This window comes from Bos indicus, chromosome 21 (assembly GCF_029378745.1).
Source record: "Bos indicus isolate NIAB-ARS_2022 breed Sahiwal x Tharparkar chromosome 21, NIAB-ARS_B.indTharparkar_mat_pri_1.0, whole genome shotgun sequence".
In the NCBI taxonomy this organism is placed as follows: Eukaryota; Metazoa; Chordata; class Mammalia; order Artiodactyla; family Bovidae; genus Bos; species Bos indicus.
Window position 1 is genome coordinate 32,738,542 of NC_091780.1, and position 22,546 is coordinate 32,761,087.

Below are 22,546 nucleotides of genomic sequence, written 5' to 3' on the forward strand. Positions count from 1 at the left end.
AGGAAAAGAACCGGGATCTCCTGCATTGCAGGGGATTCTTTACCAGCTGAGCTACCAGGGAGGCCAGACAGTGGGAAGCTGCTGTATAACACAGGGAGCTTAGCACAGTGCTCTGTGACAATCTAGAGGAGTGGGATGGAAGGGGTGGGAGGGAGGTTCGAGAGGGAGGGGATATATGTATACTTATAGCTGATTGATACTGTTGCACAGCAGAAACTAATACAACACTGTAAAGCGATTATCTTCCAGTTTAAAAAAAATTCATCGCCACAGAGCAGGAGCTGGGGGAGGGGAGGGGAGGAGGCAGAACTCTGTACATAATGTCAGGATTTGTCCTGTTCTTAACATGGTCAGGGCTCATACAAGATCCTGGGCCCACAGTCTGTAGCTCAAAAGTCCACTGAATACATGTGAAAATATAAAAGCTATCTGATCTAATTAATATTACATGTAGATTCCAAATCTACTCAAACCAAGAATCAGATAATTTGTTAAATCTGAATTATGACTAAATCCTTTTTTCCTTTGAAGCAAACCAAGTACCAGGTTTTGGATCCCAATTGTGTTGGTTAAGTCAAATTGCATTCTATTAGCCCATGAGTATATTTCTGTAAGTATAGCTATGTTGAAATAAAGTGTTAAAAAGCAAAAGAAAAAAAAGTTCATTGTAACCCATGTGGGGAAATAAATTTACTCCTACTCTGCTGGTGGGAATATAAGTAGACCAAAAAACAAACAAACAAAACTTTGCTGCTTGAGGAGGTCTTCTACTAATTACCTCTCCAGGTTCTCACTGCACACAATTTCCTGTCTATCAAGGCATTTTAACAAAACTAGGAGCTCCTTCCTCAAGATGGACACTTTGGAGGGGTCCAGCAAACAGTCACAAAACACAGAAGAAAAGAACCTTGCTCTCTTTGATTCCACTTTGAAATTTTGTATATATAAGGGTGAACTATTTATCCATTTCTAAACTCTGAGGGGGGAAGACTGAGTCTTCTTACTTGGTTACAGCTCTGATAATACTTTAGCAAGTGTTAGGAAAATAGTAGCTGCTTAATAAATGTTGAATATGGAACAATAAAAAGTTAAAAGTTTAAGAATTAACACTGCACAGCTTTTAACTTCTTGGGTATACTATTGGGTATTTAGCAGAATTAAAGTTAAAAAGTAACTATTTTAATATAAGCTTTCATCTTAAAAACAGTTTGAAGTAATGGAGAGTACAGGTATAATCAGACACACCTGTGTGATAATGTCTTTGCACTTCCATGTCCTCATTCTAAAATTGGAACCAACCTAGTTTACAAGATTGGTGTAAAGATTAAAGATAATATATACAAACTATCCATTAGCCCAAGCCCCACAGTAGGTGTTCAACAAATACATGGCAATATTATGTGACTTAATCCTCAACATAATTTCAGGCTTTGGAGATAAAACCTTTTTCTTCCTGCTTCATTTTCAACATATCCCTCATTTGTATTTAAATCCCTTCTTAAAAATTTCAAGTATGTATGCTTTTATCAAATATTAGCTTCATTACAAAGTTCTATTAAGAGGAATACCTTTACTACTTTAATAGTAGAGAAGAAAATCAGTTTTGATATTTCACTGCTTTTCTGAGGTCCTAAAACAGTAATAATATTTATGACACTGAAGTTTACGAAGCAGTAAATAGCTTTTGTGGCTGATTAAGCATCTCTGTTTCACTTCACATACCCTGGTACCATAGACATTACCCCTTAATTAAATGCCTGTTTATGTTACACAAAGACCTTTTCTGATCATATACAACTCAACAAATATTAGAATGAGAGAAAAGAAAAAAAAAAGTTGAATTACTGGAAGAGATGCTATTAACACTAAAACTTCTGCTTAAAGTCCAGTCAATGAGATGATATCATATAAAAGTTTTACTGTTTAAAAATCAAAACCAAAAAATCATCCAAAAAAAAACTATACTTAAGAAAGATATCAATTCGGTTTGAAATGTCTGAGATTAGGGATACAAGTAAAAACACAAACATCATGTAAGAGGAGGAGAATGTTTCTTTCTTTTGCTAGAAATAAAATAATTAGCTATAAAGTCATTTTATAATTTTCATTGGATATTAATATTTTAGCACTTGAGTGGCAAAAGACCAGAAAGGTGCAAGTTTGTGTCATTACCAAGGTGAATGTGTATTCTCTCATCTGTGGGGAGTTTTATCCTAGAGTAAGATAAAGGAAAAGTTAAAGAGAAATCCCTGACAAATTATCCTCAGGGCTGTACAGTTCACAGGAAGTTCAGCTGCCATCCTACTTTTGATGCTCCTAATTCAGGCAGCAACTGGTAAATCCGTATCTCTGCACAGACAGGAGGAATGACATGTTAAGGCACAAATTATAATTCATGATAGAAAGGGAGTTTTTCAGCAAGGGAAACAAATAAACAAACAACTCCCTCCTACACACACCTTTTCAGTTCTAGAAAAACAACAGTCTACATGCCTGGTGTGGCTAAATGTTGGATACACTGTATTTATGAAACTGAGCAACTGGTCACAGATTGAAAATGACAATGATATGCAAATATAATGGTATAATATAGCTAAAGAAGTGATCATACATCAGACAAATCATCACCTATACCAGTTTCTATCACTCAAATGTTCTCTGTCTCCACTCCCCATTTAATCCACCAAAAGAAGTTTGGATAAAGTGTTTTTTCTGATCTGTAAGCTGAACACCAAACTGTATTTAGTAGGTTTTCTCAACTCATTTGCATTTGTGTATATTTTGCATTTGCCATAAATACCTATCAACGTGTTTTATTTGCAATCACCTTTATTATTTACACTAATGGGAAGTTGAAAATTAGTCACTCAGTTGTGTCTGATTCTTTGCAACCCCGTGGACTGTAGCCCGCTAGGCTCCTCTGTCCATGGGATTCTCCAGGCAAGAATAATGGAGTGGGTAGCCAGTTCCTTCTCCAAATGGGAAGTAGATAGAGTAGTAAATAGTCTAAAACACTCAAAAATAAAAATTTTATAAATTCAAATAAGATGATAAAAGAATTTTAAAGCCATGATACAAGAGGAACTGGGGTTATTCTTCCTGGAGAAAAACTACTTACAGAGGACATGATGGCTGTCTTTAGACACATGAGTTGTCACACCACAAACACTGCTAAGAAGTAAAGCTGGTGGATGGTCACTAAGGCAGGTTTCAGTTCACTGTATAAAAGACAATCTCTTGTATATGGGTAGGAAAGAACACTCAGAAACCAAATGACATTGAATAGAGAGGTGGTTGGTCTAAAACTAAATGACCCCTAAAGCCTCTTTCAACTCTCGAGTCCATGATTTTGCAATGTATGTTTAAATCATGATCAAATCTGAATGTCTGACAGCAGTTCACGAAATCACACAAAGTTATAACTGTACTGGGGGTCACCGTAGTGAGAAACAGAATGCAGGCTGAGTCATTCCGTGTAATGTCTCTAGCTTGTTCACAGCACCCATTTAAGTAGAGCTTGTATTACTCTGAACCAAGCAAACAACTGCTAACTTTCTTTACGAGTTTCTTACCAAAACACGAAAAACAGAATAAACCAAAAGTAAAAAACTGGAGAGAAAAAATGGGTCAGGCTGTAAAAGAGCTGCAAAAGAACCTTGAGTTCCGACAAGAGCCATATTTAAGGAATTGATCATGAAGTCCAGACACAACACAAGGGAAATGAGTAGTCTGTACAGAAGGAATGAAGGTTTCTAGAAGGGTGGATGCAGAATAAAGAAAGGAACTATAATCATTGTTGAAAATTAAATGCAACTATATGCTCCCCATCTTGCTCAATTCTACAAGTTTGTGCAAAAGGCAGAGTAGGTGAAACACATAAAAAAGGAATCTGACACAGAGCTGGGTGGAGATATCCTGAGAAAGTACCGAGATTGGAAGGCTGAGATCTAAGTGACAAATGTTTCAGATAAGAGAATGACATGTGTGACCCTAAGATGAAAGGGAGCAAAGTGTATTTAAAGAATGAAAACAAGTGAGGCTAGAGAAGTAGGTTTGCAGAAACCGGTCTATACAGTACACTACAGGAGACATTAGGACTTACTTCGTAGCCTAGATCATTAGGAAATCAGGGAAGGAGTTTTAAGCACATGGCTATAATGATCAGATATGGAGTCTGAAAAAATCACTGGATATTGGGCAGAGAATGTTATTTTACAAATTACCAAAGTTGATCTGAGAGAACACTGAAATAGGTTATGATGATGGTAGTCTAGAACAAACAAAGTGGTGGTAATGGTGATGGAAAGTAGATGAATTCAAGAGGTATTTCAAGTATAACAGCCAGTAATGTGATAACACAGGATGACTACAGGGATTTTTGAGAGGGATGAGGGAGAATTAGAGAAGGTCTTCTAAAACATCAGCTCTGAGTCTTAAAGAACTAAAGGCATTAAAGAAAGAAAGTGAAAGTGAAGTCACTCAGTCGTGTCCGACTCTTTGCGACCCCACGGACTGACTGCAGCCTACCAGGCTCCTCAGTCCATGGGATTTTCCAGGCAAGAATACTGGAGTGGGTTGCCATTTCCTTCTCCAGGAGATCTTCCCGACACAGGGACTGAACTGGGGTCTGCATTAAAGATAATGAGAATTCCCGCTTGAACTAATGTTCTGAGATAAAGACAAAGAAAACTAAAGACAGAACTAGTCACAAGTGTAGGATGAAGTCAGTGGGTGGTGTGTCCTTTGTGTTTGGGTCACTGCCGTAAGATGAAAATGGACAGCCAGGCAAAGTCAGATCCCAAAGGGCTTTCAAGGGGAAAAAAAATTTGAAATTTAACCTAGAGACTGTACAAATGATTTTACTGAAGACAGAAACAAGACTTTATATGCCTTTTGGAAAGACTCCTTTGCCAGTGGTATGGGGAGAAATTGTTACTGAACCCAAGTCCATGTGTCCAATGCACAGTGAAGCCAAACAAAACCAAAACATCAGAGTTTGGAGCACAGAAGAGTTTACTGCAGAGCCACGAGTGGCTCTTGCCTTAAAAAACTCCAGAACTTCCTGAAAGTGGTCCACAATGCCCTTTTATAGGCAAGGTGAGGGAGGGGTGTGGTTAGTTGTTGCAAACTTCTGGTATCAGAGCCTTTGTTCTTGAGGTCAGGTCTTTAGGTTCCTGTTAAGCTCCACCCAAACAAATGCTGCTTTCTGTTCTGACAAGAAAGGGCAAGATAGAAAACACCAATCAGGTTAATTCTCAACTTACAACAATTACCCTTCTTTGTGAATATCCCCAACCACAGAGGTGGACCTGAAGTAATGACATGCAATGTCCTTGCAACTTACATCTGACTTCTGGCCACCTCTTAGGGGTAGACAACTGATTTAAGCTATACCAATTTTTGAAACTTGAATGGAAAGCGTGAAGCTGGTTGAAGCTGTTACCTCAATGGCAGTGTCCATATGGCAGTTGCTGAGGCCTCCATGGAACTGCCTGTGACCCATGGAGACTATTGCTGCCATTAAGTCACACAGGTGAGGGTAGGGGAGAGGTTTATTGATGTTCCAAGGCCTGGGCCCAGCCAGTGGGCAGCCTTGGTGCCCACAGAGCCCTCAGCCTGTCCTGGACACCCAGTTCACTCACCAGCCCTGAGGAGAAGGCTGAGATCCGGCTCTTACCACATTCTACTGGGAGGATCACCCAGATCCTGGCTGTTAGAACAGGACATCTAGCCACCCCACTAAGGGTCTCATGGTAATGGTCAAACAAGGGATGCAGCCTGCCCTGCCCCTGTTACAACCTGGGAGGGCACTGCAGGGACCTGGACTGCAGCCAGGCTGAGGTCTGCACTGTCCACTAGCATATGTCTGGCGTGTGGGTGGATGGAGGCCAGCATCTCTGGTCCCAGAATGGGGCACTGAATGTTCCCTGTACTAGGGTGAAGGAGCCATAGGTGTGTGTGTGTGTGTGTGTGTGTGTGTGTGTGTGTATGTGAAATCCTGGATTCTAGTGGGGCAGCCCTAGCTGGCCCACCTGTTCAAATGGGCATGCAGCCAACCCTCACGGATGACTTGGTAAAAATTGGCAGGCCAGAAGTGCAGGAGCTTCATTACCACCTACAGGGCCATTTCCTCTACTCTCTGACATCAGGAGGACAAATGCTGGTGCTTCTTGGCCTCCCTCTCCCTCTCAGTGGTACCCCCATAGCAGCTCTCCCGCCTCTAACCGGACAAAGCTCACCCACTGGGCCACGTCCACCCCTACTGCAAAGTGAACTGGGGACACGGCAGCTAGGTATGACGGGTCATAATAACCTGTGTGACAGAAATGTATGAGGTTCAGAACTAACAGAGGAGCAAAGGAATTTAAAAAATGGGACAAAAAGTATTTAAAAGGTAAGAAAACAGCCTGTGGTTACCAAATGGGTATGGAGAGTTAGAGAAAAGAAAGAGACTAGGACTATCCTTGTTTCTGTCTTGGAACTAGGTAAACTGTGAAACCATTTGCAGATACAAGGAACAGAATTAAGATAAAACAAAGGTCCATCTAGTCAAGGCTATGGTTTTTCCAGTGGTCATGTATAGATGTGAGAGTTGGACTGTGAAGAAAGCTGAGTGCCGAAGAATTGATGCTTTTGAACTGTGGTGTTGAAGAAGACTCTTGAGAGTCCCTTGGACTGCAAGGAGATCCAACCAGTCCATTCTAAAGGAGATCAGTCCTGGGTGTTCTTTGGAAGAACTGATGCTGAAGCTGAAACTCCAGTACTTTGGCCACCTCATGCGAAGAGTTGACTCATTGGAAAAGACTCTGATGCTGGGAGGGATTGGGGGCAGGAGGAGAAGGGGACGACAGAGGATGAGATGGCTGGATGGCATCACCGACTCGATGGACGTGAGTCTGAGTGAACTCCGGGAGATGGTGATAGACAGGGAGGTCGGGTGTGCTGCGATTCATGGAGTCGCAAAGAGTCGGACACGACTGAGTGACTGATCTGAACTGAAAGTGACAATGAGTAACTGTGACCAAGTAAATAACAAATATTACTATATTCCATCTTTCATCATAGTTACTGGCATAATTATCCTATTCTACATACCATTATTAAACTTGGGTTCAGTGGGAACCAGGATAATGTCAACAAAACTCTTTTCTTTTCACCCCATATATGGGGGCTTACATGTGGTAGGTCCTCAACAAATATGTTGAATAAATAATAATTTTGTCAACTAAGTTGATATGTGAATCGCCTAAGACTGTGTGCTTAGCTGTAGCAATTACAGGCAAACCAAATGACGATAGGGAAAACACACAGGAGTTTAATTTCTTTCAGGTAACAAGTAGTCTGGAGCTGGGCAGACCAGGGATAGTTCAACCCTAAGTCAGCCATGACATCATAGAACAAGGTTCCTTCTACTTATCTTACATTCCCTAGCATTTGTTTTCACGTTCATGCTCAACACCCAGGCACTGGTTCCATTTTCCTGACAGGAAGACGGCTGAAGGGCCCAAAGATATCTCCCTTCAGGTGCTGAGCTTCAGTTTTGCAAACAAAGTCCTTCCCAGGATGTTTGTACTTACATCTCCCCTGTCCAGCCCTGTGTCACATGGCCAACCCTGGCTGAAAGATGTCTAAAGGAGAAGGAAGGGAGGGAGAAGGCAGTTGGAAATAGATATTTAATGAGCCAATCTAATTTGCCATGGTAGAATTCATACTTATTTTATCAAAGGTTTTATGGGCGAAAAAAAGAGATAAAGAGAAAACCAGAGTAGGGAAAAAAAATATTAAGAGAAAAGTAAGATAGCACCCAAACCTGGTTTCTAACACCAGTCTCCAATAAAAGGAAGCACGCCTCCTTGGAAAAACGGCTGATTCTAATTCTGTGACAGAAAATACATAAGAATGCCTGAAACATCTTGCAGTGTCATAAAATAAGGAAGTGCCTAGAAAATAAACAAAACTGTGTTAATGGGGCTATGTCCAAGGGGCACACAAGAGGCAATTGAAAGCCAATTTAATGGTTCAAAGCTTGAACAATTTCGGCAATAAAATAAAGTAGTATTAGATTAAAACCCAAAGCATAAGATATATCTCCATGAGTTCATACTCACGATTGAATATATAAACAAATGGAGGAGAAAAGATAAATCTTCTGTGCAGAAGAATTCCAAGTAATTTATGTAGATACTCTTCCCTCAAGGAAGTAAAGCATAACTCTGACTCTAAGTGTAGGCTGTGCACAGAGACTTCCTTGTAAAAAGCAGTACGTGGAAAGGAGAGGGGCAAAATAACTTTACTGCGGAGAAACCTGACAAACACTACTTCAGCCAGGTGATCAAGGGTAACATCAACAGGGTTGAATCACACTCATGGTATGTACTTTTGATACGATGTGACAAGAATGGCACTTTATCTCTGTTGGTCTCCTCCCAAAAACCTATACTGCAGTAAGATCATGGGAAAAACCTCAGATTAATCCCAACTGAGGGACATTCTACAAAATACCAGTATACCTCAGAACTGTCAAGAACATCGAAAATGAAGTCTGAGAAACTGTCTGCAGCCGATAGTCTAAAGAGAAGTGAAAACTAAACATACTGTGGCACCCTGGATGGGCTCCTGCAACAGAAAAAGTATATTAGGTAAAAATTAAGAAAACCTGACTGAACACTGGGTAGGGAAAAATAATGTATCAATACTGGTTTATTAATTGGAACGAATGTCCCATACTATTGTAAGATGTTAATAGGGGAAAGTGTGTTTGTGTGTGCGTGCGTGTGCATGTGTGTGTTTTGGTGGTGGAGGGTAGGGTACATGGGAACTCTATGCCATTTTCTCAATTTTTCAGTAAAGCTAATGCTTCTCTTAAAAATTTTCTGTTAAAAAAAATGGTACCTGTAATACCTCCACAGTATTAACAGTTTGAGATATATTTTACCAGTTTTGTTTTCCTCTATGAACATACGTATTCACACATCCAATAGTTTTATGGCTTTTCTTTTTATTTTAATTAAATGATAAATACACTAATGTCTACTCATACTCCTTCATTAGTCATGTCCTTATCATACATAGCCATCCTTAGATCTTAGCTCAAAAGTTATATTATCTGAGAGATCCTCCTTGGTTCCCAGACCTGGTTAAGTCCCTCTGACAGGCATGGACTTGGCTTTCCATACTGCTTTTTCCTAGTGCATATTACATTCCTAATCAAGTAATCAATTGAGAAATTAATCATTATTAATGTCTGTCTTCCCTCTAAAATGTGAGTTTCATGTATTATTCATCACAATTGCCCCAGCATGGCGCCTTGGGCACAGCAGGCATTCAGTGAAGAGTGACTAAATAAGTGAAAGAACAGTGCGTGTACACAGCAAAGGAACTACTAAAACCGTGTGACAGATACGGAAAATGTTCAAGATACCTTAGTAAAAAAGAAAGATGCACAGCAATGTGCACTGGAAACTTTTATTTTTAATAGTAATAACTAAAGCTTACTTGATGCACATAAAAAAATAGACAACTTTAGGTGAGAAATTTAAGTATATTTTCAATTTCTAACGTATATAACTGTCATGCTTCAATTTTATATTTTTTGAGTTCTACGTCTCATTTCATCCACATAATCACCCACTCAGGTAGAGAGCCCCTAGCCACAGAAGAAGTGGCAGTAAAAGGTTAAATATGAACATGTGGTACTAGGGCTGGTTAAACACTGTCAGAGGAATGGTGTCTCCTGACAGTCGTGCACTCCTTACTAGCCCTAACAGTTTAACAATAAATAGTGAAAGTTGAAATTTCACATGTATGATGTAACAGATTTTATTTTCTTGAGCTCCAATATCACTGCATACAGTGACTACAGCCATGAAATTAAAAGGCTCTTGCTCCTTGGAAAGAAAGCTATGATAAACCTAGATGGCCTATTAAAAAGCAGAGACATCATTTGGCCAACAAAGGTCTAGTAAGTCAGAGCTATGGTTTTTCCAGTTGTCATGTATGCATGTAAGAGTTGGACCATAAAGAAGACTGAGTGCCAAAGAATTGATGCTTTCTAATGGTGGTGCTGGAAAAGACTCTTGAGAGTTCCCTGGACTTCAAGATCAAACCAGTCAATACTAAGGGAAATCAACCCTAAATATTCATTGGAAGGACTAATGCTGAAGCTGAAGCTGTAATATTTGGCACCTGATGCATAGAGCAGACTCTTTGGAAAAGATCCTGATGTTGGGAAAGACTGAAGGCAAAAGGAGAAGGGGGAAGCAGAGGACAAGACAGTTAGATAGTATCACCAACTCAATGGACATAAATTTGAGCAAACTCTGGGAGATAGTGCAGTACAGGGGAGCCTGGCATGATGCAGTCCTTGGGGTCACAAAGAATCAGACATGACTTAGCAACTGAACAACAACAACTGTGCAACAACTGAATTTGAATTTAACAGCTACCTGTACATGTGTATGTGTGTGTGTTAAGTTGTGTGTGTTAAGTTGCTTCAGTTGTGTTGGCTCTTTGTAACCCTATGGACTGTAGCCTGTGGGGCTCCTTTGTTCATGAGATTTCCATGGCAAGAATACTGGAGTAGGTTGCCATGTCCTCCTCCAGGGGATCTTCCCACCCCAGGAATCGAACCCACATCATTTTATGTCTCCTGTATTAGCAGATGGGCTTTTTTACCACTAGAGCCATTTGGGAAGCCTTAATAGCTCTACAAGTTTAAATTAATCATATTTCAAACATCATACATATAGACAAATATTTATTGTGGCCCTAAGAAGACATCAATAGTAATTTTAAAAACTGGGTTACCTAGTGAGGCATGTGACAACTTGGATATAACCTCAGGGGAATTAGGCTGGGTGAAAAAAGTCAATCTCAAAGGTTATATACTATATGCCATTTACATAAAATTCTTGAAATACAAAATTTCAGAGGGGGACAGCAGATTAGCACTGGCCCAGAACTAGGGATGGTGGAGAGGACTGGGTGTAGCTATAAAGTGGTAGTATGAGGGAGCTCTTTGTGCTTATGGAACAGTTCTATACTGGGGCTACAGTGGTAGTTAGACAAAGCTACACAAGACAAAATTGCACAGAACCGGATATACACATAGAGAAATGCGTGTAAAACTGATGAAATCTGAATAAAGTCTATGGATTGTATAGATATCAATTTCCTGGTTTTGCTATAGTACTATAGTTTTGTAGGAAGTTACCATTGGGGAACGGAGAAGGCAATGGCAACCCACTCCAGTACTGTTGCCTGGAAAATCCCATGGACGGAGGAGCCTGGTAGGCTGCAGTCCATGTGGTCGCTGAGTCGGACACAATGGAGCGACTTCACTTTCACTTTTCACTTTCATGCATTGGAGAAGGAAATGGCAACCCACTCCAGTGTTCTTGACTGGAGAATCCCAGGGACGGGGGGGAGCCTGGTGGGCTGCGGTCTATGGGGTCGCACAGAGTCAGACATGACTGAAGTGACTCAGCAGCAGCAGCAGCAGCAACCATTGGAGAAAATTAGGTGAAGAATACACAAGAATTCTGTACTACTTTGACAACTTGTGAATGCTTACCAATTTGAAATGAAAAGTTTTTAAAATGCCCCCCCCCAAAAAAAAGGTTGATAAATGATACAAAAAAAAAAAAAACACAAAAAAACCCCTCATAATTTGTCCTTGCCTGAAACCCTTTGAATCAGGTTTTTAGGAATATCCAATACACAGAGCAATAACTGGATTGGAAGAAATACGACATTGCAGAGCTGTGCAACAACAGAATGGGATCTCAAGCAGGCAGGGAGTTCCTCATTGGAGGTATTTCAACAAAGAGAGGATGATTTTCTAAGGGATATGGTAAGGGATATGGTAAAAATAACTCATATTAGTTTTTAAGTGGGGTTTCCCTGGTGGCTCAGATGGTAAAGAATCTGCTGCAGTGCAAAGACTAGGGTTTGAGTCCTGCGTTGGGAAGATTCCCTGCAGAAGGGAATGGCAACCCACTCTAGTATTCTCGCCTGGAGAATTCCATAGAGAAGCCTGGGGGTTATAGTCCATGGGGTCATAAACAGTTGGACATGACTGAGTGACAAATACACACACAAATATCTACTCTAAGCCACCATTTATAGATTTGACTAACATATGGGATAGCTAACACAACTCCCACTCCCTCTCTTCCCAACGTGTGATCGTATCAGACATTATGAGATCCTACCACTCCTTTCCAAATGTCCCCTGGAAGCCTCCTAATTGTTAACCCTGCTTATTTAACTTATATGAAGAGTACATCATGTGAAACGCTGGGCTGGATGAAGCACAAGGTGGAATCAAGATTGCAGGGAGAAATATCAATAACCTCAAATATGCACATGATACCACCCTTATGGCAGAAAGTGAAGAAGAACTAAAGAGCCTTTTGATGAAAGCAAAAGAGGAGAGTCAAAAAGCTTAAAACTCAACATTCAAAAAACTAAGATCATGGCATCCAGTTCCATCACTTCATGGCAAATAGATGGGGAAACAATGGAAACAGTGACAGACTTTTTTTCTTGGGCTCCAAAATCACTGCAGATGGTGACTGTAACCATGAAATTAAAAGATGTTTGCTCCTTGGAAGAAAAGCTATGACTAATCTAGACAGCATATTAAAAAGCAGAGACATTACTTTGCTGACAAAGGTCCGTCTAATCAAAGCTATGGTTTTTCCAGTAGTCATGGATGGATGTGAGAGTTGGTCCATAAAGAAAGCTGAGTGCCGAAGAATTGATACTTTTGAACTGTGGTGTTGAAGAAGACTCTTGAGAGTTCCGTGGACTGCAAGGAGATCAAACCAGTCAATCCTAAAGGAAATCAGTCCTGAATATTCATTGGAAGGACTGATGGTGAAGCTGAAGCTCCAATACTTTGGCCACTTGATGTGAAGAACTGACCCACTGGAAAAGACCTTGATGCTGGGAAAGACTGAAGGCAGGAGAAGGGGATGACAGAGGATGAGACAATTGGATGGCATCACCGACTCAATGGACATGAGTTTGAGTAAACTCTGGGAGCTGGTGATGGACAGGGAAGCCTGGGATGCTGCAGTCCATAGGGTCGCAAAGAGTTAGACATGACTGAGTGATGGAACTAAACTGACCACTTTTTTCCAAATGTCCCCTGCTGCTGCTGCTAAGTCGCTTCACTCGTGTCCGACTCTGTGCGACCCCATGGACTGCAGCCTACCAGGCTCCTCCGTCCATGGGATTTTCCAGGCAAGAGTACTGGAGTGGGTTGCCACTGCCTTCTCCGCCAAATGTCCCCTGGAAGCCTCCTAAATGTTAACTGATACTCTGGGTAGTCACTGCCAGTTAGTCAGAGCTGATACCTCCTAACAATGCAGTCCATATTCTATAAAATCTTCAATAATGGCAAAACTATAAATCTTAATTCAAAATAAAGCTTTGCCAAACCTTGTGCTAGACTGAGACTAACAGCCTAATACGTTCTAGAGAAGACTGTCTCCAGCTGCAACAGTAATCATAATCACTATGATAATGCTTTGAAATTTAATAGCCACTCTGATCTAATGACCTAATAGTAATGGAACTTTATCATTGCAAATAAATTAGTCTTACCTTTCAAACTCTTCTTAGAGAAAAGGTGAGAAATTATTCTTGGCCTATAACAGGTGAAATTTTAGCACACACAAAGTGAGCAATAGTTTGCCCCAAACACAGTTAACAACAAACAAAAAAAGTATACCCAAGTACCACTTGAGTATAAAGCTCAAGACTTTGAATCTTTTAAGCATTCTAAAAACACTTCAATTTCAAAAGGAGTATAAAAAAGAAAATCTCAAATAGGAAAATTAAGTTTACACTTAGTAACTAAAACTATTATCTCTGACAATTGAAGAGTTAATATTAATAACTAACTTTGAAAGATTCTAAATTAAAGAAAGCAAAGGGAATCAAAACTGGCTGTCACTGCCAAATAGGAAATCTTTGATGAATACCTAGAATCTGGGAGCAGCTCATGATACTAAAGGAAAAGAATACTTCAGCTAATCAGTTCAGTTCAGTTGCTCAGTCATGTCCGACTCTTTGCGACCCCATGATTCGCAGCACACCAGGCCTCCTTGTCCATCACTAACTCCCGGAGTTCACCCAAACTCATGTGCATCAAGTCAGTGATGCTATCCAGCCATCTCATCCTCTGTCATCCCCTTCTCCTCCTGCCCCCAATCCCTCCCAGCATCAGGGTCTTTTCCAATGAGTCAACTCTTCGCATGAGGTGGCCAAAGTATTGGAGTTTCAGCCTCAGCATCAGTCCTTCCAACGAACAGACTTCAGCTAATAAACAGACCTACAGCACAGAGATAAAAGGTTCTTTGAAGAGTTTCATTGTTTCTTAAGATGTTTTAAAGAATAAGAAAAGGTAAAACCAAGCACTTCAGCTAGCTGAGAAATAAAATAAAAATATCAGATGTGTACCTCCTGTAGACCTCTGTTTTCTAATATGGTCCATCATTAAATCCTCTCAAATAGCTGTTCTACTCCACGCGACAATCTGTCCTAACATTCTGGGCCTGCTAACACCAAATTTACAGATGTACCCAATTAGAGCCAAGCAAACTGATTGTCATTTTTAGCAATATCACTAGAGATGGTGCTTTATTCTTTCTTTCTTCATTTTTCTTATTTGCAAAATAGGAAGTTGCTCCCAATAGAAAGCATCTTTAAAGGGTCAACTCCAAAGCAAGGCCAAAATATGAGGTTTTATTATGATAACCAAAATGCATCTTTGTAACAAAAATATTGTTGTGTTTTATGATATATTTTGGTTTTTCTCTTGGTAATTGTCACTGACATTGGTGACATATGATATAAAAACAAGAAACAGCTTTAGAAAGATTCTCCAAGGTAAGAATGGTTGCCTCCTTCAGTCAGTAGTGACTTCTGATCTCTTGATCTTAGTCTCTCCTTATTCCCTACTGTCATCGCAACCAAGAGAAATCATTTGGTAATAAACTGATTTAATAAATCAGTTTTATTTAATAAATAAAAAATTTGGTAATAAACTGTCCACTCCTACCATATTGTAATTATTTGTATATGTAACTTTCTCTTCCATTGTCCTCATTTAGAATAAAACACTTTATCTCATACATTTTCTATTGATGCTTGCACATAGCAGGCCTTGGGGAAATGTTTACCAAACATTTAATAATCATGGCAAAACCCGCCACTGTTTACTAGAATTTTATTTTCCAGGTTTTTCTAGACTAAATAAAACAGAACAGCAACATCCAACAACTTGTGCTTTGCCGCTGCCGTTCATTATTTTTCACATCCAGGAGACGAGCTAGTTGAGTCTCTTATTTCTTTGTGTCAAAATTTAAGACTTCAGAGGCAGACAATGACCTCCTCGAGGGCAGGAATCACATCTTATTTATGTCTATACTCCTAGTACCTGGGTATGGAATATGAGCTCAATAAATGTTTGCTGAGTAAAGGCATTATTAAACTGATCCACAGTGCATTTTCCATACTGTCTAAAAATAATTTCTAATATTGTACCCATAATCCATGTAGAAGAATCTCAAAATATTTGTCCCATTAGAGTTTACAAGGCGATTTGGTGCAGAGCAGTGATATATTAAATTGAATTCAGTTCCTAAGTTCTATGTAGAGTAAAATCTGAATATGAAAAAAAAAAAAAAAAAGAGGAAAAAATACCCCATCTAGAATACATTCGGAAAACCCTTGCGTTAGTGCAACCTCAGCAAACAGGTGGAGCTGAGTTGTCACGCGCTTTTATATTGAGAGGATAAATGAGCAGTGACAGGGCCACAGAAAAGCCAGAAGCAGTTAAACTCCTTGTAAATTCTACATTCTCTGGGCTAATTAAAGTTCTCAAGTGGAAATCCCACCTTTCTATTTTGGAAGTGATTTTAAAAAGATGTTCGTGAGGTCTTTAGATCTATTTTCCTTCAACAATATACAGATGAAATTTTCTTGGCTTATAAGTTAAAGATGATTTTTCTAATTGGGATCTGGAAATCCAACTACATCTTTCTCACTGCTTTTTAAAAATCTCTCTCCCTTTTAGTGACCAAGATTCTTTGATATGAATATAATCAACATAAATGTTAAGTTACTTGAAGCTGAAGTCATTATGAAGAATGGATTAAGATTTAAAAATAGGTACAAATAGAAGATAATAGTATAAATAGGACAGAGAACTGGAGATAACTGTAATTTTTCCAAAATAAACTATAACCATAGACTGCATCTAACTTCTACAGTTTAGAAATCTAATACTATACAGTTAGAAATTTGTCTATTAAATGTTCTAAATGTTAAGAGAAATATGATCTCAAAATATTCTCCACAGACTATAAGAGTTAAAATCTCCCCATCTGCTAAGCCATTTCAGTCGTCTATCTAAGCATCCTTCTCCTGTTTCCCTGCCTTACTCCCACCCAGATTCATCTTTGGATTTTAGAGACTGATATAATGAACTTCATCTTTAGTGGCCTATTAACTTTGATAAAGGGACTCTAAAATATTGATAACAAACACTTTCAACTATTCTCTTGTGATAAAAAACTACAATATTCTGGGTCTTACTTTTGGTCTTAACAATCTTTCCAACAGATGAGTAAACACAGAACTTTTAAATTAAGAGAAATAAAAGGAAGGACACAAAGTATTTCCAATAAAAACATAAATGCCAGAACCATTTTGAAACAAAGTTATACTCTCTTCATTAGAATGAAAATTAATCTACATTTCCTCCTGGTATAAGTGAAACACAGGGCTAGAAAGCTTTGTTTTGAGACTCCTTCTCTCTTTATTTCAATTTGTATTTTCCATCTGATGACAGCATTGTCTGAAAACAGGGAATTTCCCTCATCATAGAAATTTTCTGGTGGCACTCTAGAAGGAAAAAAATCATTCTTGGCTCCCAGTCCAATTGCCTAGTAATGGTAGAAAGACAACTCTCTAAGACAGTAAGATGGCTCTGGAACTGATCTCATTTACCCCAAAATATAGAATCATTCATAGTCTATATTCTTGATATTATTCTGTTTAGGAAGTAGCTTGTCATTTGGGATGTACTTAAAAAATTATCAGTGACAAATGAGTTCTTGATAGAGGTAGACAGAAGATAAACTACTTTATGTACACTATATTTTAAAAATTCTCAGAAAATTTTTAGTAAGCAAAATAATCCCAGTGGGTGCTACGATTCTTTACCTCAAGTAAACGTATTTAACAACAAACTACATCCAAGAATGTCTTTCACAATAACAATGATATTCAACTATCACTTAAAGTAAACTTTCAAAACATGCAACAAAAATCCAAATACTTCTGATAGGGCTCACTGTTTTCCACAGAAATTAATAATATCATTAAGGCCAAAAATAAGCAACCAAATTTTAGAAATAAGAACCAAAGATTTTCTACTAAAATGTATTCCCAAATGATTATCAACACAATGGTGAATAGCTTAATGATCTTTTAATAACTATAAAATCAAGTATTTGGATGTTAAACTATTCCCTGCACTCATAAGATTACTATTCTAAATTAAGTAAATCAATATTGGGAAAAGGGTACATCTAAATTAAAACCAGTCAGTTAAATAAAGAAACAACCCAATGAATCATTATAAATTCCTATGCCAATAAGATAAAAACTCAAACTTGGCTCTAATGTATTCAAAGTATGTCTGTATTTCTTTTACACTCACAGTCTTTGTAAATAAGAGGCAGATAATCATTAAACAAGTTCCTTTTTATAACTTATACAAATATGTTTAACAACTGACCAGTTTTAAACATAAATGGAACATTATGTCAAAAACTACAAAATACACTAAGGCCATAATTAAATATTCCTATTTAACAAGAAAAAATTAAATATCAATTATGATTGAATTGTTTTATGTTAATCCTGAAAAACTAAACCACTATACCAACTTTAATAAAATACACTAGATATTCTTTTTGATATAATCGGAATCATTAAAAAGAATATGTTTTAAGTGGGAAAAACATAATGTTACTACAAAAGTCAAAGGTTAAAATGATAATTAAGAAGATATTTACACTCTGAAGATTTAAGAATTAATTGACACACCTATGAACAATCAATCATCAACAAAAGAGGCATATACAGTGGGGCAAAGACAAAGACAATCTCTTTAGCAAGTGTAACTGGGAAAGCTGAACAGGCACATGTAAACCAATGAAGCCGGGACACATCCTCACACCATACACAAAAACAGAGCCAAATGCTTTAAGACATAAATATGAGACCATATGTAAATCCTATATGAAAACATAGGCAAAACCAGTATTTTCTTAGGTCTGCCAAGGCAACAGGAATAAAAGCAAAAATAAACAAATGGGACCTAATCAAACTTGGAAGCTTTTGCACAGCAAAGGAAACCATAAACAAAATGAAAAGACAACCTACAGACTAGGAGAAAATATCTGCAAAGGATGTAGCAGACAGGGGCTAAATTTCCAAAATATACAAACAGCTTCTATAATTCAATAACAATCCCTCCAAAACAAACAAACAACCCAGTTGAAAAATAGGCAGAAGCCCCAAGTAGACATTTCTCCAAAGAGGACATACAGATGGCCATTAGGCACATGGAAAGATGCTCACTGTCACTAATTATTACAGAAATGCAAATCAAAACAACAATGGGGTACCACCTCACACCAGTCAGAATGGCCATCATTAAAAAGTCTACCAATAATAAATGCTAGAGAAGATATGGAGAAAAGGGAACCCTCTAACACCGCTGGTGGGAATGTAAATTGGTATAGCCACTCTGGAAACCAGTATGTAGAGATTCCGCAAAAAACTAAAAGCAGAGTTGCCATATGATCCAACAATTCCACTCCTGGACATATATCCAGAGAAAAGTCTAATTTGAAAAGATACATGCACCTCTATGTCCATAGTAGCACTATTTACAATAGCCAAGATATGGAAAAAACTTAAATGTCCACTGATAGATAAATGGATAAAGAAGATGTGGTACATATATACAATGGAATATTACTCAGACATTAAAAATAATGAAATAATGCCATTTGCAGCAACATAGATGCAACTAGAGATTATCATACTACATCAAGTAAAAAAAAAAAAAGAAAAATACCATGTAATATCACTTACATGTGGAATTTAAAATACAACACAAATGAACATACCTACCAACAAAAACAGACTCTCAAATATAGAGGACAGACTTGTGGTTGCCAAGGAGGAGCGAGGTGGGGAAGGAAAGGACTAGGAGTTGATTAGCAGATGCAAACTATTATATATAGGATGGATAAACAACAAAGTCCTACTGTATATTCAGTATCAATGATAAGTCATACTGGAAAAGAATACAAAAAAGAACATATGTGTATATATATGTATATTACTGAGTTACTTTATTGTAGAGCAGAAATTTAAACTTTGTAAATCAACTATATTTCAATAAAATCTTAAAAAAAGAATTAATTGATAAACATGTTATGGGAAAAGAAGGAAATGGCAACCCACTCCAGTACTCTTTCCTGGAAAATCCCATGGACAGAGAAGCCTGGTAGGCTACAGTCCATGGGGTCGCAAAGAGTTGGACATAACTGAGAGACTTCTCTTTCTTTCCTTTTCTTTATGGGAGAAGAAGCGAGCCCTCCAACAGTTCACAATGACTTCAAGGACATTTTAATACCACAACTAACAGCTTCTGGACAACTACTACCCTGCAGTCCAGTGGAAATGACTCTAGTTTAATAATGGAAGTTTCACTTTCCAATAACAGAAGATCAGTTTACAATAAACCATATGGATTTTAATCCATAATGATAGGCCCATTATTACAAACACATTTTAAAAACTTTTCCAAGTATGAGCCTAAGCTTTCTCTTCAATGAAAAAAATAGTGTATAAACCTTATACAGTTGTGGGGATTAGAAACAATGTTTAAAAAGTTTCTAGCACAGAGAACTTGCAGGGTATCTGGCACAATTACATGTTTTAAATATACTACAAAACTGCACATTAAACATCTTTAAAAAGAATGAAAAAAAGCAACACCTGGGTTAAAGATCTAACATCATTCAGACCAAATTTAGTAACTGACATTCTTTTGTACAGTATTCTGTACAAAAACTTTCTAATGTTGTAACAAAACCACCAAAGGTTTTAGTTAATACAGGAGCCAAATTAAAAACATAAATAAAGAAAACAGAATAAATAATATTTACTGGCTACGTATTACCACACTAGGCACAAAGCTAGCAACATATGACAATCTATATTATAGTTTTACTGATGAGGAAACTAAGGCTCTGAGAGCTATTCAGTGGCAGAGCTGGGATTCATGGGGGTCTGAATGATAGCAGACTATTTTCTGTCCACAGTACCACACAAAATTCATAGAAAAGTAATTAAGAAATTCAGAAACCATAAACTAGGCAAGATCGGTGTTTTTGAAGCAAAGGAATTATTCTCACTTAAACATTTAGGGAACAAGAAGAATACCAGTTGTAGGTCATTGGAAAACTTAACCAAAAAACCAACATGCCCATTAGACAAAAAAAAAAAAAGTCAGATATAGCAAAATATTTACCATCAAGTTGCTTAATAGATATACAAAGATCTAGGAGGTATAGATGGTTTTCCAGACTACAAAAACAGTAGTTCATAGATTAAATTTCTTCATATCTAAAATGTAAGATATTTATCTTTCTATAAAGAAGAAAAAAAAAACATACTTATTTTTTATTAAAGTATAGCCAACAGGCCATGAAGTAATTTTGCCATTTTTAAAACAAGTGCCATTACATATTTGCAATTTACTAGTGATTTCAAACCAAAATACAAAGCAAAATAGACTTTTATCATGGCCACTGTGCTCCTTGCATCATCTGGATAGATACTTGCTCCTCGGATCAAAAATCCAAAATCTCCATTTTCCAGGTAATTTTAGAGGACTAAACATTGCCAATCAGAGCAAGGGAGAAAAAAGCAACAAAGCAAGGGCTACTATTTCCTGCAATACAAAACTCAAGTTATGCCTCCAGGTAATAAGAGTTTTATTGATTTACCATTTAAGAACTCAACCATGCAACTAGAGACTGTCATACTAAGAGAAGTCAGAAAGGGAAAGACACATACCATATGATATTATTTATACGTGGAATCTAAAATATGACACGAATGAACCCATCTACGAAACAGAAACAGATTCATGGACATAGAGAACAGACCGGGGGGTGCCAAGGGGAAGGTGGGTGAGTGCGGGATAGAGTAGGAGGTTAAGGCTAGCAGATGTAAGCTATTACATATAGAATAGATAAACAACAAGGGCCTACTGTACAGCACAGAGAACTATATTCAATATCCTGTGATGAACCACATGGAATCATAATGGAAGCATAATGGAAAAGAATATAAAAAGAGAATATATATGTATATGTAAACAGAATCACTTTGCTATATAGCAGAAATTAACACAACACTGTAAATCAACTATACTTCAGTTAAAAAAACAAACTCAGTTATAACCAAGACTGAATTCCAGTCTTTTTTTTCTCTCTGCCAATCAGCATGTTCTAGATCAGTACAACTCTTACCTAGTTTACAGTAAATTGGTTTTCAAGTGTTCTAATATTTGATATAATCAAGCAAATCAGAAAGATAAGTCAGAGGAGAAAACTCACAGTGCATTCTAACGATTTGTACAAATAATTTTCAGGAAATCAGCAACACAACTCACACTCATTAGCTAGGATGACCTAGATGTGACCATCCTGTTGACTGACACTGCAGTTTTTTGTCACTGGGTTACTCTGCATCAGTGATGATGTAAAAACAGCAGAACATATAAGTAAAAATGTACCCCGGCCACACCAAATTTATAAAAACTGTAATAAAGCAGTCTTCTAAGAGTTTACTTCACAAAGGAAAACAAGGATGACAGGGGAAATGCTGACTACAGTCTGCCCAGGCTTGAAAAAAGTTGTAATTTCCTTCCTCAATCAATTTCACTAGTCAGTTAACTAACATCCTGGTTCTAATTTAAGGGCTGGGCCTGCTCACTGTCTGAATCACCAGACAGAAGGGAATGGCAAACACAAAAAGGAAAAAAATACAACTCAAATTTTTAAATGTGTGTAATACTTTTAAATGTGTGTAATCAGGGAAAAAACACAATAAAAACAAAAGTAGCTTTAAACTTTTTTTCTCTGATTTTAAAAGTAATAGTGGGGCTTCCCTGGTGTGTGTGTATGTGTGTGCTCAGTTGTGTTCGACTTTTTGCAACCCTGTGGGCCCACCAGGCTCCTCTGTTCGTGGGATTCTCCAGGCAATAATACTGGAGTGGGTTGTCAGTTCCTCCTCCAGGGGATCTCCCTGACCCAGGGATTGAACCCGAGTCTCTTCTGTCCCCTGGATTCTTCGAGAATCCGCCTGCCAATGCAGGAGACACAGGTTTGATCTCCGATCTGGGAATATTCTACATGCTGTGGAACAACTAAGCCCATGC

General features: G+C 38.0%; 1 protein-coding gene across 20 annotated transcripts in view; it reads right to left on the bottom strand.

Moving 5' to 3' along the window:
- The window catches only part of PEAK1 (pseudopodium enriched atypical kinase 1), a 315,210-nt gene that overhangs the window by 200,444 nt on the left and 92,220 nt on the right, over positions 1 to 22,546 (bottom strand). The gene's annotated exons all lie outside the window — the stretch shown is intronic.